The following is an 18,851-nucleotide window of genomic DNA, read 5'->3' as shown; positions in this document are numbered from 1 at the left end:
TAGTGTGTATTCAAGTTTGTTAGATGTCTGATGTTCGATGTTTTGAAATAGTGGATGTACTGACCCAGATTACACTACTCCTGACGTCTTTCATCCCTGATTTATCTTGAAGAAAATATTAATCTAACATTCCGTCGAATTTTCCAGGAAACCGAAAGGAAACACAGGGTACAATTTAAGCTCTGGATCAAGCAATGCACTGATTTAACTAAGTGTGACGTTTAGTATTCCTCTGTAGAATGAGTTTCTCATGTCTTAATCAACTGTCTAGGGAAGTGTATCTTTCCCTTGTGGTTTGTCAGGATAAGGCCTTTATTTGGATGCAGGTTTTGCTTGAATGTTGTGCTATTTTTTTCTTAGAAAAGCTTGGAAAACATTGAGGTCAGAGCCACCTTAATAAGAGCTGAAGTCCAGCTGGAGGCACTTAGTCTGTGTTTTGTTTAGCTCTATACCTGAACATCAGACCCCAACTGAAACAAAGGCCTTGCTTTATACTAGATTAAATAGTAGGCTGATGTAGTGTGTTTGGGGGAATTTTTTTTTTATTTGCTGTAATGTTTGATTCAGTGCTCTTGCTCCCCTTTTCCCTTGAACCATGTCTGGCAGCGAATCATGACACGGGATTCCCAGACTAGAGCGAAAAACAGAACAGAGCCAGCTCCTCCACGGTTCAGGTCCTTCAAATAAAACTTAAATTATAACTTTTCTTTGTGCTCTACAGCCAAGGTTTTCCCCTCCATACTAGCTATAGGAGTAGAGGTAGTGACTGATATTTTATTAGAACTGGGATAAATAATAGGGCTTTTGTGGCTATTTAAACTCTACTTTAAAAACTGAGTTCTGTTTTACATGTGTTCACTAAGTGCATTTAGGCTGCTTTTTAGAATGGATGAATGCTAACAGTAGCTCAGTAGTTCATTCTCATCCTCACTGAGGTGGTATGTGAAATGCTGTATCTTTATTATTATTATCTTTATTATTTATTTACTCAGTGGGGTTTACATTGTAGGTAGCAATCATCAAATTTAGTCAGAACTTCACTTTTCCTATCAACCTAGTGCCGTATGTAGCTATGCTTAAATTAAAACCACCAATGGTCATGTATCTTACTTGCTTGAAGCTGTGTTAATGCCTTCATTATATAATAAGTAGATTATAGTTGTTTACCTCCCAAGCATTCGGGCAGTACTGAGATTCCTTTGTCATATCTTATCCGCAAGTTTTCCAGCAAACCTCCTGACCACCAAATCATTTTGTATCATAGCACAGATGAGCTTGTCAAGATGGCCAAAGATGGGAGCAACCATATGGTCTATATGGCATCCAGCTCTCAAGCACAACTGGCCATTTATGTTCTGAAAGGGTGTAGTCCATGGTAGCAATAGATGGGACTTTTGCCCTGTTTGGAAAGATAATAGAGATGAGACATGCTGAGAATAAAGGGGAAAAAAACAACATTTTTCTACACTTTTTTAAACAAGCCTCAGGAAGAGCATTTGAAAGTTGGGTACCTATAGATCAATATACTTAACCTTATTTCAACTTTCCAAATTCCCAAAAGATACAGCAATTACTTACTAATCATCTCAAAGGAGATATTCTCTTGCCAATAAACACAATATTTAATTACTGTGTGCTTCTAATCCATTACCAAAGTGTTTCATGTGGCCTACAGCTGGTTACATGCACTTTCTCTCTCCGTTTTTCCTTCCTCAATGCAGCCAATCAAAGCTCTATTTTGTTGCTGCTGCTCTAATGCAAACCAGAGATTCGGTGATTGGTGATGCGCCAATAACTCTACTTAAGTGCAAAAAACTCTTTCCTACCCTGTAGACACACTGGGTGGATGGGAATAAAGAAAAATTCTCATGTCTTACAAGCTACAATATTCATCACCATGCGAGTGTCTGCTTGTGCAGTAATTTTGTAAGCAGCATGTGGGAGCTTTGATCTGTGAGAGGTTTGGAAGTGGTTTCAAATTGTTCACTTGCCATATTTGCTAGGAGGTAAATATTTTTACTTGATTATACAACTTAAACCTTTGCTTCCTGTAATTTGTTAGTCATGTCACTGAATGTTCAGAACAATTAAGATGAGCATGCAATCTCAGTCTAATGTTAAATTTTATGAAATGCTCATGCTGCCTCATCCATAATATGTTTGCCAAAACAGTTTGTTTTACTGATGTTCACTTTTCACTAAAGAGAAATCAGAGGGAATAAATGTCTACTTCTTGCATAGAAATTTGCTTCTTACAAGGTGTTATGACATATTGTACCCCAGAGCTGTGGAATGCTCAATTTTTATTGGTCAGAATGTGCTGATTCATTTCCTATAACAGCACAGACATTAGTGCAGGCTGCAACGTGTACAGTCAGGTCCATAAATATTGGGACAGTGACACAGTTTTGGTAATTTTGCCTCTGTACACCACCACAGTGGATTTGAAATGAAGCAGTCAAGATATGACTGAAGCGTAGACTTTCAGCTTTAATTCAAGGGGTTTAACAAAAATATTGCGTTAACTGTTTAGGAATTACAGCCATTTTTTACAGAGTTCCTCCATTTTCACAGGCTCAAAAGTAATGGGACAAACTAATATAATCATAAATATTAGGATTATTTTTATTACTTGGAGGTAAATCCTTTGCAGTCAATGACTACCTGAAGTCTGGACCCCATGGACATCACCAAATGCTGAGTTTCCTCCCTTGAGGTGATTTGCCAGGTCTTTACTGCAGCCATCTTCAGTTGCTGCTTGTTTGTGGGTCATTCTGCCTTCAGATTTGTCTTCAGTAAGTGAAAAGCAGCTCAGTTGGGTTGAGGTCAGGTGACTGACTCGGCCATTTAAGAACATTTAATTTCCAAGCTCTTGGGCTGCTTTCACAGTATGTTTTAGGTTGTTATCCATCTGTACTGTGAAGCGCTGTCCTATCAGTTTTGCAGCATTTGACTGAATCTGAGCAGAAAGTACAGCTCTGTACACTTCAGAATTCATCCTGCTACTTCTATCAACAGTCACATTATCAATAAACCCCAGTGACCCAGTTCCATTGGCAGTCAAACATGCCCATGCCATAACACTGCCTCCACATGTTTGACGGATGATGTGGTATGCTTTGGATCATGAGCCCTTCCTTTCCTTCTCCATACTTTTCTCTTCCCATCATTCTGGTACAAGTTAATCTTGCATCAGAACTGGTCAGGCTTTTTTTAGAGGTTTTTTAGCAAAGTCTAATCTGGCCTTTGTGTTCTTGAGTGTTACCAGCGGTTTGCATCTTGAGGTAAACCGTCTGTATTTACATTCATGAAGGTGGCTCTTGATTGTAGACTTTGACAATGATAGGCCTACCTCCTCCAGAATGTTCCTGACTTGGCTAGATGTTGTGAAGGGGTTGTTCTTCAATAAGAAAAGAATTCTGCAATCATCCACTTTAGTTGTTTTCTGTGGTCTCCCAGGCCTTTTGGTGTTGCTGAGCTCGCCAGTGCATTCCTTCTTTTTAAGAATGTACCAAATTGTTGATTTGGCCCTCCTAAAGTTTCTGCTATCTCTCTGATAGGTCTGTTTTGGTTTTTCAGCCTAATGATGGCCTCCTTCACTTGCATCAACACCTCTTTGGACGGCATATTGAGAGTTCCCATGAACAGCTACCAAATGCAAATTCAACACTTGGAATCCGCTCCAGACCTTTTATCTCCTTAATTTATCATGATATAAGGAGGAAACAGGCCGCAGCTGGCCATGAAACTGCTTATCAGTCAATTGTCCCATTACTTTTGAGCCTGTGAAAATGGAGGAACTCTGTAAAAAATGGCTGTAATTCCTAAACGGTTAATGCAATATTTTTGTTAAACCCCTTGAATTAAAGCTGAAAGTCTACGCTTCAGTCACATCTTGATTGCTTCATTTCAAATCCACTGTGGTGGTGTACAGAGGCAAAATTACCAAAACTGTGTCACTGTCCCAATATTTATGGACCTGACTGTATATTAATGCCCTCATTTGTTATGCTTTCTATAGTAGCAACTTACACAGGGATTTTAAAAAAAAAATGTAATTGCTGATACAGTGAAGTTTTGTGATGCAGTTTGGGAAGGAGTCCCCAGTGTTAGTGCTTTGTAACAGTAGACACAGGAAAGTCTTCAGGACTTCAGTTTGTCTGCAATATGCAAGCTGCAATTTTTGTTTTATTAAGTGTGAAAAAGAGGCTGCTGAGAAACAACTGTTTATAGCTAGTATAATGTAAGTGATAATAAGAACTCATTTGTTTCATGGATGTTCTGGAACATTCTGCAGTATAGTACACTATATTATGAATAGGACATACACTATATGTCAAAAAGTATGTGGACACCTGACCATCACACCCATATGTAGGCCTTTCCCAAACTGTTACCACAAAGCTTGAAGCACGCAATTGTCTAGGATGTCTTTGTATGCTGTAGCATTAGGATTTCACTTCATTGGAACTAAGGGGCCCAAAGATGTTCTAGCATGACAATGCCCCTGTGCACAAAGCGAGGTTGGAGTGGCCTGCAGACAGCCTTGACCTCAACCCCAATAAACACCTTTGGGATGAACTGGGATGTAGACTCACTAATGCTGTTGTGACTGAATGGCCATAAATCAGGTGTCATACTCTTGATAGTACCTGTTTCTGTCTTAACCCTGATTGTGAAATCAGAATGGTCATAGTCCTATTTCAGCATGTAACTTGACTTTTATAAGTGCTACATGTAGAAACAGGGTTGCTGATTAACTTAGAACCTAGAATATTTATTCACAATTCGATGTTCTCTTTAAAATGTCTGGGAAAGAATCTGTTTTTCCTACTTAACTTTTCAAACATCCTCAATCTACTGTCAGCATTGGGTTCCCCTTTACTTGACTCATTATGGGCTCTGACCAAGCCTGATCTCCACATGTCATCATGGTAATATTGTTCAATTGATGAGATGTCAGCTGTGGGGTATCTAGAGTTCAAAGTCACCTGTAACATGAACCCCTGTGAAGACAAAGACTGAATTGTACCTTTGAGCCTAAGATGAAATGAGGCTTATCCAAGTCAGAGGGTCACCCGTCCCATCTCCTGGGTGGAGATTGGCATGCTAGAAGATGACCCCTTTCCACAAAGAATGTATGATCTCCTTCAATTCAAACATTATTATCCCTGTCAGATCTATTTTCCTGGCATGGGTTTTAGCTCAATCAAAAACTTTGTAAGGAGAGCACACTGAGAACATATCTGCACACAGAGTCTCAGTAGTCCCGTAAATGCTGCATCTCTGTGTGGAGGGTCTGGTTAAAACCGTGCACAGTGAGACTTTTGTAGAGGAAGCCCACCCTGTAGTCCACAGTAACAAATCCAACAAATTGGTGGTCCCCACAGTAAAACATTTCTAATTAACTTATTTGCACATGTTAATAATCAGAATTGCAGGAAGCCCATATTTTTGAGTTTTCATTGCTGAAGGCTAGCAGTGTGATGACTAATGGCTGCAAAATGTTATTTCCCACCAATGCATGAGGCTGTTTCACTGTAGTCTTAAGAAAGGACAAGTGCAGAGTAATTCTCAGTTGTGCAACAAGTGTCTTGTAATATTGTATTTTAGGTATTGTATACTAACTTTTGCTGATGCTACTGATTAATAACACCCATGGATAATTTATAATAAAATCATTGTGCAATTAAGCAATAATAGCTGTGATTTAGCAGGCATGAGCTTTTCATGCATTTAAAAGGTAACATTTGGCTTGAAACAATATGTGATGATAACATCTTGATATTTATCTTGGTTTTCTGCATCACGGCTAGTTTGGATTGACAGAAATGAGTGTCCTGTATTAATAATGTAATAAAAACAAAAAGGAAGAAACAGCTGTTCTGTCTCTGTATGTAAAATCCTAAATAGCTTTGATGACGCTTTTATCAGAAACCTGGTCTCTTACTTAATATGGTACATTACTTAATAAAATCACAATACAATACAATATTGTATACTATACAATATAGTATACAACACTACATGGCCAAAGGTTTGTGGACACCTGACCATCACACCCATATGTGCTTTTTGAACATCCCATTCCATATTTAGTCCCACTTTGCTGCTACATTAATCTCCACTCTTCTGGGAAGAATTTTCAGTAGATTCTGGAGCATGGCTGTAGGGATTTATCCATTCAGCCACAAGAGCATTGGTGAGGTCAGGCACTGATGTTGGGTGAGGAGGCCTGGCATTCCAATTCATCCCAAAGGTGTTCAGTGGGGTTGAGATCAGGGATCTGTGCAGGACACTCAAGTTCTTCCACAACAACTTTGGCAAACAGTGTCTTCATGGACCTCTCTTTGTGCACAGGGGCATTGTCGTTGTGTAACACCTTTGGGCCTCTTAGTTCCAGTGAAGAGAATTTGTAATGCTACAGCATACAAAGAAATTCTTGACAATAGTGTGCTTCCAACTTTATGGCATCATTCTGGGGAAGAACCACATATGGGGTTGGGGGTTCGAATCTCGCCTCGGCCCCATGTGCCCTCTGCCCTCTGCCCCCCCGTGGTTAGGGGTTTTCCTCCGGGTACTCCAGTTTCCTCCCCCAGTCTAAAGACATGTGTTGGAGGCTGATTGGCATTTCCAAATTGGCTAGCACCCAATCCAGAGTGTGCCCCAAGTCCCCTGGCATAGGCTCCAGGCCCATATCTGCGACCCTGTGTAGAATAAGTGATAGAATTGGATGGATGGAAGTCTTAGGCATTTTTTAAATTTTGTCTTGCATGCCTGTTTCATCAATAGATGTTATATATTACAGCTTAATACATACATGATATATAGGAAAATAGGAAGAGGATAAGAATAAGAAATGAGGTTTGCAACTAATTAATAATGTTATGAAACAAAAAACTTTTTTAGTAAAATATTTTCTTTTTACTGACAGTTTTATAGCATGGATATAAATAGACAGTACAGAAGAATGTGTCTAGTAGAGGATAAAGTAATTAATCTAACAATCTGCTCCTCCTTCCATGATCACCCCCTTCTTGTAGTTTCATGAACAAGATTGTTAGATTGTTAGTATAAGATTGAAAAAAGGTGCAGATCATGTTGCCCAGCTTTACTTGGCAAAAGTTCTTTTTTTTCCCTTCAGACATGCTATTACTTTATAATAGATCCTAAATAATGTAAAGTTGCATTAAAGACCATTTATTAGGCAAAGAATACAGTAAGAATTTCTTTTAATAAGACTTTCAAATGCTTCAGTTCTTTAAACATCAAATGTTCTTTCAAAATCTTGGGTCTAGAATGCCATTCACCCACAAATAATACACTCATGCATGCAGTCAGAGACTTGAAATGAGTTGCAGGAATACACAAGAATTTGAGAATGGGCAATTTGAATGGGTTCAGATAGATCCAGACACAGAACAGATCTCTGAACAGATTTTTGTAACAGGATGTTCCTGCTTCAGCCGCGAGAATCTCGGTCTCAGAGGGCATTTGTGGGAAATAAAGTCACATCTCATTATCTGGGGAGCTGGATTGTGGTGTGCTCACCATCTGCACTGCCAGTCACCTCAGATACACTCCAGCCTTCATCCATTCCACCCATTTCCCTCTCTGCCCCTTTCCCACTCTTCTGCACATGGCTGGAATGTTTCTGTAATTGCTTTCAGTTGGTTTGCCTGTGAGAGGATAAAGGAGAGCAGTACTGCTCATTTGGAAACTGCATTTTTCCTATATGTGGCTGCACACAGGAGTGAACAGTAAGGGAGGAGAAGATGCTTGACTGTCTGCTCATACTGGACAGTTCAAATGCTTCTACACTAAGCATTGAACAATTGCCTCAATTATTCAATATCATGGGTAATTTAGCATAATTTACCCAGCACTATAGTCATCATTATATGAATTATGAGACTGCATGGAAATGTACAGCCATGGTACCTATATGCAAACCTTCACAACACACACACACACACACACATTTTTCTGCTCTGTTTCACTTATACTGATGCACATGAACATACACCATACCTCCCCATATAACTATTTACATTCCCGTAGGATTTTAAGCACTATTTAATTTATTCCAGTAAAAACCACAAGTAGCCTATGTCTCAGCAAAAAAGATTGAGAAAGGTTTAAAAAAAAAAAAAAAAAAAAGCAATGAAAAAGTCTGTCAAACCATGTTTATTTTGGTGTTTCTTTTTGTCTTGTTCTTGCCAGGTTTTGTGGAGGTGCTGAATGTCGTTGCAGGATTTACTGTGTAGGAAGCAAGGTGTGAAAGGGTCTTATTCCTGCCATTCTGCATGGGTGTGATTGTTTTTCTTCCTTTTTTTCTAATGAGAATGTTAACATGAGCGCGCACCTCATGGGAAGTATATTTTTTCAGTGTATTCCTTTAGCAGAGACAATATGGCTACATCCAGAAATCTCATCTAGATCAAGCCAGTATTTCCAAATGAGGGCTCATCAATTTGATTTATGGCCTGAAGTTCTCATCCAGACCATATAACAGCACTGTACAGCTGAACATTCCATGACTATTATTTTTGCATTATTTTCTCATTGTTTCGGAGACCACGACAGTATTATCCTCTCTCAACACCTCATATCCTACAAAATAAGCTGAAATGTGTTTTATATTCACTTTCTTATGATGTACCATATCCATCAAGCATAATGCAATAACAAACTAAAAAAGGGTTTGTCATGGGTTCTCTGGATAGTTAAGAGCTACTTCGAATCCTCTCTGAAAGCTGTACACAGAAACTTTAAAGTTTCCCCCAGAGGGACAAACCAAAGAAAGCTTAAGGGTACTGGAGTGTAGATTCACAGTGTAGATTGCTATGGTTATCCCACAAATATTACCATTGTAGCCATTATTTCAAAGCATAAGGTAAATATTTATTGCATATCAACCTTACAAAATAAATACTGGGTAACTGGAGAAGATAATTCTACATCTCAAACATGCTCAAATTTGCCATTTGAGAACAGTTGTGGGTTATCGACCTGTGTCACCAGTACTACAGATCTTTTTGTTGTTGACAACAGTCAATATATCAAGTTCCAGTGTTTGTGGATACATGCCCAGTATGCAAAGACCAACAGAGCTAGAGTACCAAAGAATCTGCATTGTCCAGGAAAATGGTAGTTGATACAATCTGTTACAAAAACAGTTGTGAGTTATATCAATCTGTGCCACAAATACTCCAGATTTCCAGCCGATCTTTAAATAGTGTCTGTAGCAGACTGTCCACTGACTTACTAGACATAAAGACAGCTGCATGTTTTTCTTAAATATTTTATTTCTCCATGGTCTGAATCGCAATAATATGTAGAGGTCCAAGGTGTCTATGGATACATGCCCAGTATGCAAAGGCCCACAGAGCTTACCTAAAGTGCCAAAGAATCTTGTCTAGTAAAAATGCAGTAGTCCAACAAGGATTAATTTGGCACTTAATCTACCCCTCTTTAAAAAAAAAAAAAGAAAGAAAGAAAAGAAGCACGCAAAATGAGAGAAAGAATGAATTCCTAGTGTATGACTAACTGGCGGCTTCTCACAAATGGCTTAACATGGTCACTAAAGATTATTTGTAATTATCATAATGTCTGTAACAGTCATTTAGTCACAAATATTCATTTGAAAATGGAAAAATAAAGACCCTGGTCCTGTGGTCCAATGTGGTCTGCGGTCTAATAGTGACCTTGGTTTTACAATATCATTTTTTAAAAATATGAAACTCTTTTTTTTATGACATAAAATATGTCTATCAAAATGCTCTAAATTGGCAATTTGGTATGAGACTCATAAATTTGTCCCATGTAGTTAGATTTATACTTGTTCCCCTCTGTATGTATAAATGAGCTGTACCATATTCAATGTCAGGGAGTGGTTTTCCCATGGCTGTTTTTCTTATTGAGCTTTGTGAACTTTCTCTTCCAAACTGTACTAAATAGAACAGTGCTCGGTCAGTACCTGATGGATGGAAGCATGAGAAGAGCTCAATCCTGAACTGAAAGTTATTATCTCTTGCCACATCAGAGTTTGCTCTACTCATAATAGGGTTCTGTGTATTACATGGCCTTAGCATTTTTACATAGATTTCCTGTTTTTTTTAAACAATTTAGCAACAGGATTTAAAAATACAGCATTTCTCGTATGGATCTAGTTAATAGATAACATATCTTGTGATAGTGTTTGGCAGCATTCTTCATTTTTTCACTCCATATCACATGAAGTTATGCTTCTTAATTATTGGTGCAAATTGGTCAGGGTTGACTGGTATAAATGCACTAGCAGGGCTAACCACTGTCTTCTAAAGATTAAAAATAAAACATTAATATAAAGTTTAAATTTTTGGCATCCACATCATATTATTTGTTGCTAACAAATAATTTCTAATGCTTTAAGTTTAATTATTTTATAATTTTGTGGAACCAAGCACAACAGCAATACCAATGGTCATAAGAAAAATGGCATGAATGAATGGGGCTTGGGCTGATTTTTGTCTAGCCCAGACTGTAGATTCCTGCAGCCTATCAGTCAGGTCAGGTGATTCACTCTTTGTAAACACCATGTAGATTTGATCTCAATTTGATTTTATATTTTTCAGCCCATGTTGTGGACATATAGATAACACATCATCAAGAGTGATTATGAAAGGGCATGTGAAATACTGTCATGGGTATACTGAATAGGAATAAGGTGGATTATTTAGTCTGTCCTCTTTTGTTTCCCCAAAATGCCTTTGGAAGGAAAATTAAATGTAATTAGACTAAGCACACACAGTACAAATTATAAAAAGACAGTCAAAAGAACTATAAGTTTGTAATTCATTGCCTTTACTATTATTATTGCCATTAGTGAGACCTCATGCATTGTTCAACCCTAACAGTCATTACTGGCTATCACTGAAACATTGTTCTTTTGTTCCCTGACTTGATGAATAGCCAGATACCTCCAACCAAATAGCAAATAGCCAATCAAAGACCTCAATAAAGAAAGTAGATTAGTGCTAGAGTATATAAATCAGAATATAAGCTCTTTATATTGAATGAGTGTCTTTAAATTGAGCAATCGAAAAGGACTGGATTTAAAAGATTTTGATGGTCTCTTGGCAATACAGCAATATTCCTCTCAGATCAGTAAATGTGACAATTTTTCCAACTCTCATTGGAAAAAGAGAGAAAAAGAGAAAGATGTTGAGTTGTATTGTGTTGCAGCTGTTAACCTAATGGCCAGTCCAGACAAGGCAACCTTGTGAGACAAAGTCTCCAGTGAAAGAAAAAAAAAGAAAACAAAACAAAAGGAGGAGAGTACAGGAATGCATTATTGTGTCAAGGCTGGCCAGGACAGGCACATAGTTTGGCATGGAGCAAGCATTTCCATTAAATAGCAGATTTAGGGAACATGATAATTGCTATAGCAGAAATGAGCCCGCTATCATTCAACCTCCATAAGCCATTTACTTACAACTGCACAGAGAGCCATTCACTAGTAGATAGATCCAGCCATGCATTAGAAATATTCACATTAGTCTCTAAAAAGCCATTTGCCAGACTTTGTATTGAGAGGGATTTAGGCTGATTTTGTACATGAAGGTGATTCTTGTTCGGGTCAGTAAAGTGTTTGTCTAGCCATTCCATGTGTCTAGGCCTGACTGTGCTGGCTGGACTCTCCCTCTCTTCCCCTCTAGCCACCTGGATCTGCAGTCTGCCTCATGCCTTGTGTGTGTGTATGTGTGTGATCATGGAATAATGACGGAGAAGCACAGGTTCCACGTGGTTCCAATCGCACAGGCCTCTGACTCATGATTTGACGGGGTTTTCAAATATGGAGGTCAAACCGGGGCTCGCCATCCAGATGAAAATAAAAACCAGGGCACGGAAATCATTAAGACAGCATTAGAGCTGCTATCTTATGTTTGTGTTGATACACAGTCTTCCAAGTCTCTTTTGAAGAAAATAATAGTGATCATAATCTCATTAATAGTGATTGAGCCACTCTTTTCGAGCCAGCCTGTTTTTACACAGCCCTGAAAAACAGCCGTCTCTCATCCCTCCCGTGAGACATGCACTTTGGCGGGAGCACTTGTTTGGGTGGAAGTGTGTCTTTGGCTTTTTATCTGCAAACTTATCAACTGTTGCTCTGCAGAAGTATGAGTTTATATATTTGTTTGAATTTAGCTTTTGGGCTGACTGGTCAGAGACCTAATAAAATTGGTTAAGAGAAAAGAGATTCTTATGATAAATGTACTGGGCATAAAACTGTGTCTGAGACTGCAGATACAAATGTTACTGAGGTGTCTATTAACACATAATCTATGAACAAACCTGCAAAAGAAAGTCTGAAGAAAATATATTTGTCAGATTCTTAGGCCCAAATCTAACCATACATGAGATGTTTTGCATTATGCACTTTTATACTGTATACCATCTATTGAGTATGATTACATAGGCCTACTGTCCATAATGTGTCAGTTTCTCTGGTAGTTCTCCCATGATGGCAGGGAGGCCTTCACACTTAATGCTAGCGATTGCCTTTAGTGATAAGCAGCTACTACACTGGTCAACTATTGATACATTTATTAGCTAGCCCAATGGGCAAATGAGCATATGGCGAGCATATTAGAGCTTTCATTTGCCCATTGGGCTAGCTAATAAATCCATCTCATATTTTGGTTTTTCTCATTGACCAGGCTAAAATATGGTCGCTAACATAATGTAATAATGTATGGCGAGGTAATTAGCTATTTAAGTGTTGTGCTAACAGGATAGTTATATTATGGCTTTACACTGTACTTTTATTTTGCTTGGTTTCCTCAGTGTTTCCACATACCTGCTCCACGTTCCTGACTCTGAAAATATCAGCTGATCAACACAAACCAAACCCTACCTGACCAATGAGCCCCCGTAGGGAGCTACCAGAGAAAGCTGACCTACTAACCTGTGAGATTGTCTTGTAATTGGATTTCCTAGGTCAATTCAAGTCAAAGAGTGTGTCCAGTAGGTGCAGGAGTATGATAATCTGATCTTGACAGGTTTCATTTACTGACAGCAACAAAGTGATAAATCTGTAGTTGCCAAGGCTAGTTTTCACAGTTTAAGGGTTACATTCTTTCAAATGTCAAATGCCAAGTACCAAATTGACCACATATAAACAAACTATGCTGCTGCAGTTGGTTGGTATTCACAATGCCCAAATTGGCTGAGGAATAATAACTTTCCCTTGAACTCTAAGATTCATATAAAGTCTCCCGAGACCTATAATTCCATACACATTCAGTTGGGCAAAGGCACGCTCACTGTAACCCATGCACCTGGTTTACCATTCTACAGAGCTATTGTCTAAGCCCAGCAGGAATGCACCGAGAGGAACTTCTATATCAAAGAGTGAACTTTAAAGAAGTGGAAGGGGGTGGAAGAACAGAGCTCCAAGTTTTTCCTCTAAATTGTGAGAGGCATTCAAGTCTGAGATCAAACATTATGACTGTAATGTCTCTGTCCACAATCCAGTTGACAGGCTTCGGTTTCCTGCACAGCATCTGCACAGTGTCAGCTTCAGTGCTCATTTTTCAGCATACAGTTTTCTTTACTTTCTTTCAAACCAGCACACTGATGGCAAGCTACACACAGCAAATACTGCAAAGTTTTGACCATATCTGGTTTCTGCTCTACTGTTTTTCTGGGTTTCCTTCTGTCTCATCTGACTCTCTCGTTTTTTCCTCTCTCTCAGCCATCTAACCTACATAATTCTGAGTGAGTCAATTTTCACAGAAATGCAACTGCCAAGCAGAGGCCTTCACTCAAAACAAAACAAACCACCTGAAATCTACATGTCCAATGGGCATGCTCAGCTCTTCCTGCACTCTCCCCAGAGGACTATCCAGTGTGCAGTCCACTGGATCCCTCAATAAGGTGCTCCCTTTTCCCTGCCTCTCCCTTACAGAGGTTGTATCAGGCCATCAGTACAAATGGAACACAGCACAATGTAGTACTTTAAGCAGTTAAACAAAGGGCCTATTTTAGCCACCACCATTTCTTTGCAGGTTGTTGACATTGATGAGTCAGTTTATGGGAAAAGAGCGAGTGTCAGGCACACACACAGTCGCACATTTCTTTTCTCCCCATGACATAATACCACAGGGGTGCCTAGTTAGACCATGGATCACTAAATCTACCTCCTCACCTCACTCTTCCCACTGCCCATTTGCTTAACATCTCCTTTTAAAACAAATCTGGGAAACAGCAGCCCAAACAGTCCCAGCCTAAAGAACAGTCCCCCGCTCTCTCCCTCTCTCTCTCTCTCTCTGCCCAGCCTGCAAGCTCTCCTTCACTACTGCTTGTTTTTACTCATAAGAGTATAAAGCTGCCCACCCTACAGAGGCTCACAATCTTTGAGCCAGACGTTCTCACTCAACACAACAGTGGCTTTTTTAAGGGTCAGGTCTGAACTAAATGTTCATGTGCCGAGCCTACATTAACAGTTGTCTAGTACAAGTTAGTATTTTTTTTTCAATATTTCAGTCCAGATGTCATATTTGACTTATCAACTTATCCAACAATTCTGTCTTATCTGCCTTGACTCAGATTCTGTTTAATTTTCTGTTGATTACATCTTTGTTGCTGAAAATTATGGTCTATGTGGTTTTGAGAACCAACTGGAAATATTAATGAGTAATACACATATTCTACTTTTACCAGTCCCCAGCTGAATGCCAAGAAATGCATGGCCCAAGGAAACCACAGTAATTTTATTAAATCCATGTTGATGCATGTACAGGTCTTGGTTAAAACATTGGAAATGCTTTTAGAAAAAGGGTCTTTCAGTGGTCCTTAACTCTACTCAGAACCCTCCCTCATAGGTAAACACACTGTTCTAAGAACCTGTAAAGGTTCCCCCAAAGGAACAAACCAAATACAGCTTTAAGGTTCTAGTTTTAATGTTTTTTTTAAGAGTGCAGATATCCTCAATCATTTAAGAGTCTAACATACAAATGCAATTTCTATAGAGAACTGATTACAGATACAGTACACAGTACACAAAAAATCATAGTTTGGCCTTGAATTGGGCATTTTAGCTAATGAATAATCAGGGCAGGCATTATTGTGTATAGCTTAGCCATGACTAAATTCACTCAGGCTTTTATTGGGGTTTGGCATGCATACAGGAATGCTAGTGAACAGGCGGAAATGGGGTTCTGGTGGATGTAATTATCTGTGCATAGTCAATGTTGTTAAACTCAGATTTTTTTATTTTGTATGTTTTTCAGTCCAGACAGTTTCAGTGAGTCCCAGACGCTTTAACAGACCATTACCCATAATGTGCTTTAATTCTGGTGTGTTTACGACTGGAACAGTTGTGAAAATGATTCCTAGTCTGCCTCTTCGAAATGAAATTGCATTAAGGTTTTCGAGACAATTAGGACAGGATCTTTCCCTCAGTCTTGCATGCAATTTATTTTATAACAATTGCCATTTATTGCATCGTGCCAGTTCCTGTATTGGCACACAAGATTTGGATCAGCTAGTGTCAATAGACCTAGGATGCTAAAGTTTAGTTCAATGGTTAAGGCATTGGGCTACTGATCAGAAGGTCATGAGGTCAAATCCCAGCATTGCCAAGCTGCTACTGTTAGGTTCTTGACCCCCTACTCTGTTGTTGAAGATGGGGGGGTCTCAATTTTAAGTCACATTGAATAAAAGTATCAGCCAAATGAGGTAAATGTAAAAAAAAAAAAAAAAAAAAGGTCAGTGACAACAGTAAAACAATAGGAGAGACATGAAAGAAGCCAATAAAAGAATAAAAGAGAGCAACATAACTCTGACTACTCCATAACTCTGAGGGAGGAACTATTGAGTTAACCCCTCTCCAGAAAGTCACACATCTCATGGCCAGCTCTGGACTAGATTTATTCCCCCTCCACCTCTTTCTGCACAACTTCGTAGCTGAAGCACATCTGGAGATGAAAACAGTATAGCGAAGCCTCTCTGTCTCTTTAACCTCAATTTCAGAAGCACCGAAATTTGCCTCGCAATCTGTTTTTGATATGTTCTTTGATTGTTAGTAATTTGGCTATGGCAGGTTTTACTGTTCATGTGAGCTTTAGCACTGTTGGATAGAGTTGTCATCTCATTCTTTATCCTTTTTTCAGTGTGTGTCTGAAAGGTATGTGTTGCATTATGCAGCTAATGGTGTGTAAGTTTGCCACATGTGCTGGGGAAATGATGTTATATGATGATTGTATGAGTAATGCAATAGTGATTGCACATTTATAACTTTGCTTGATTTTCATTAGTGGCTGTAATTCTTTTGGTGGTATAGAAAACTCATTTACTTGATGTAAATTTCACATTTTCCCTATGCATAGGCCATTTGCTCTGAATGCACATATTTCACTGTAGTCATTTAGGACTAGTAAAGTTGGAAACAGAAAAAAACTGAAGAGTTTGAAGGTATTGCATAAACAAATAGAATGAGAATGCTAGGAGAGCCAAGAGTAGATTGGAGGCTTTAATGCGACTCCAGTGAGTCCAGGACCTTTCCCATACCCCGCAAAGTCTAGACAGAGCACATTCTAAACAACAAAATGATTCCAGTTTATCACCACACAGAATATTGTCATGACCATCTGCTTGTTACTTAACACCTTAACTACACCCCAGTAAATGTACTGAAGGTTTCATTCTTTTAGATTTTATTTTTGTAGAACAAACAACACAGATATTTTTCTTGCTGAATTCCTATGAAATATGTTATAAACTCCTTCTTGAAAAGCAAGAAAAACACATTTTATCAAAATGGAAACTCCATGAACTCCAACTCATCAAATTCCTAAACATCCAAATTTTATATTCCCTCCCTGTAACTCTCTCCTGCCTGTCATAATCACAATATTCAGTAAATCACTTTAAATGGCCAAGATCTGTGCAGACACCATAACGCTTTGTACTCTCACAGGAGGACTTTTGTCTGTCTGGTTCTCTCTCTCTCTCTCTCTCTCTCTCTCTCTCTCTCTCTCACACACACACACACACACACACACACACAGACAGAGTCAAGTTAAATAACTTTAATCAAGTGGCCAGAACTTACGTTGCAAAATAATATCAAAATATATTTTTTTTCTGGAAAAGAAACATTTCACAATAATGTCTTTAAATTAGCAAAATATTTAAATATATAAACACAGCAGTTAAAAGTTTAAATTATGAAATGAAAAAATCTATAAGGCATTTATCTATCTATCTATCTATCTATCTATTATTATTATTATTATTATTATCATTATTATTACCCTTGTTTGTCTTAAATTTCCACCAAATTATAGTACTGGAGCTCCACTTGCTATTCCCATAAATCAAAGATGCGAGTGCTGCCCCCTAGCTTTCCATTGAATATATCTGTCCCTATATCCCCCTGTTCCAAAGTAGGTGAAAGTCCTCACCAGTATTGTTACATTATTCCAGGAAGTTTCACAATTTGGTGACTGGTAAAACACTCTCCATAGAGCAAATGTCTCTGCCAAGTCAAAGCCATACTCAATTCCATCAGAGAGAAGTGGTTTTTGACTGCATATTGAGGCTTTCTGAAAGTTGGACAGTAGTTCAAGTTGGAACAGTAAGGCCTAGTGTGGGACACTGGCCCCACGGGAGCATAGCTGTTCCAGTTACAAGGTCCAGCTGGAGACTTTTGTCCTGGTGACAAACCTACTTGTTTGTTTCAGGTTCATCTATTCACGAGCGAAATGGGAAAAACAAATCTCAGGTTCAGTAGAGGAGAGGCTTGACTGCTTGAGACCAAGAAAATAATGACGCATTCTAGGAGATTCTGATCTTCTAATTACCCGAGTCTTCTTATTACCCGACCCCTGTAAAGTGGTCATTTAAAATGGTATGTGGCCATATGGGTCCTATTGAATAAATGTTGTCCCAACAATTGTTACTGCATGTTTGTTTAAACTAAACCTTGACAAATTAGGCTCTTTACATTTTTCCTGGCAAATAACAAAAGACTTTTCACCATATAATGGACTGACATGAAACGCCGATGCCGCTTTATTCACTGGCCAATGTGTGCTTTCAGTGGAGACCACTGAAAGTTTGCTTAACACATTCCCACATAGCCAAAATACCCAAGACATACTCTCATCCACTTTCTCAACCACACAAGTGTATACACAAAGACACACATGCACTCACGCACGCACACACTGCACACAGATTTCAAAAAATAAACTTCACAGTTTGGGGCCATAATTTTCGGTACATTAATTTCTGTCAGATGGGGGGAAGCAGCTGGGCTTCTGTATTTCCAAGATCTTCATTGGAGGTGTAATGGGACCTTATAGAAGTCTCTCTGTAAATATAACAGCAGCCTGCATGAATTCCATTATAGGGATGTTTTGGAGTAGACAAAGTTAAGCCAAGCCATTACACTGTTACCACAGGCATGGATAAGTTAGCATTATGCATTATGTTGAATTCCTTTCACATCACATCAGAAGACAGTGATGAGAAGACCTGGCTGATCAAGCTTGTAGTCTGAATCCTCTGCTTAGGCTGAACAACTTTCTCACTGAGCCTGCAGTCTGCAATCTGAATACTGAGACATTTAATTCCATTCAGTGGGATTTGACAAAGATTTCCTGGATCTTATTAAATTATAATCCCCTCACTCACCTCCATTCCCATTGAGGAGCTTGGACAAATTTTGCTGACAGCCAGGTTGCGAAAATATTCCAGAGGATTACCTTGTGTCTTGGCCCATTCAACAGAGGAAGAGAAATGACTGTGTTTGTCATGGCACATGTCTGAAATGGATCAGGGTTGAGACTCCATGGTCAAGA

At 38.8% G+C, this 18,851-nt stretch overlaps 1 protein-coding gene across 3 annotated transcripts in view; it reads left to right on the top strand.

Annotated features, from left to right (window-relative positions):
- Positions 1-18,851, top strand: part of col8a2 (collagen, type VIII, alpha 2) — a 45,642-nt gene that overhangs the window by 8,531 nt on the left and 18,260 nt on the right. The gene's annotated exons all lie outside the window — the stretch shown is intronic.

This window comes from Pangasianodon hypophthalmus, chromosome 23 (genome assembly GCF_027358585.1).
Source record: "Pangasianodon hypophthalmus isolate fPanHyp1 chromosome 23, fPanHyp1.pri, whole genome shotgun sequence".
In the NCBI taxonomy this organism is placed as follows: Eukaryota; Metazoa; Chordata; class Actinopteri; order Siluriformes; family Pangasiidae; genus Pangasianodon; species Pangasianodon hypophthalmus.
Note: the sequence above shows the minus strand (reverse complement) of the source record. Positions and strands in the feature narration are given on the sequence as shown.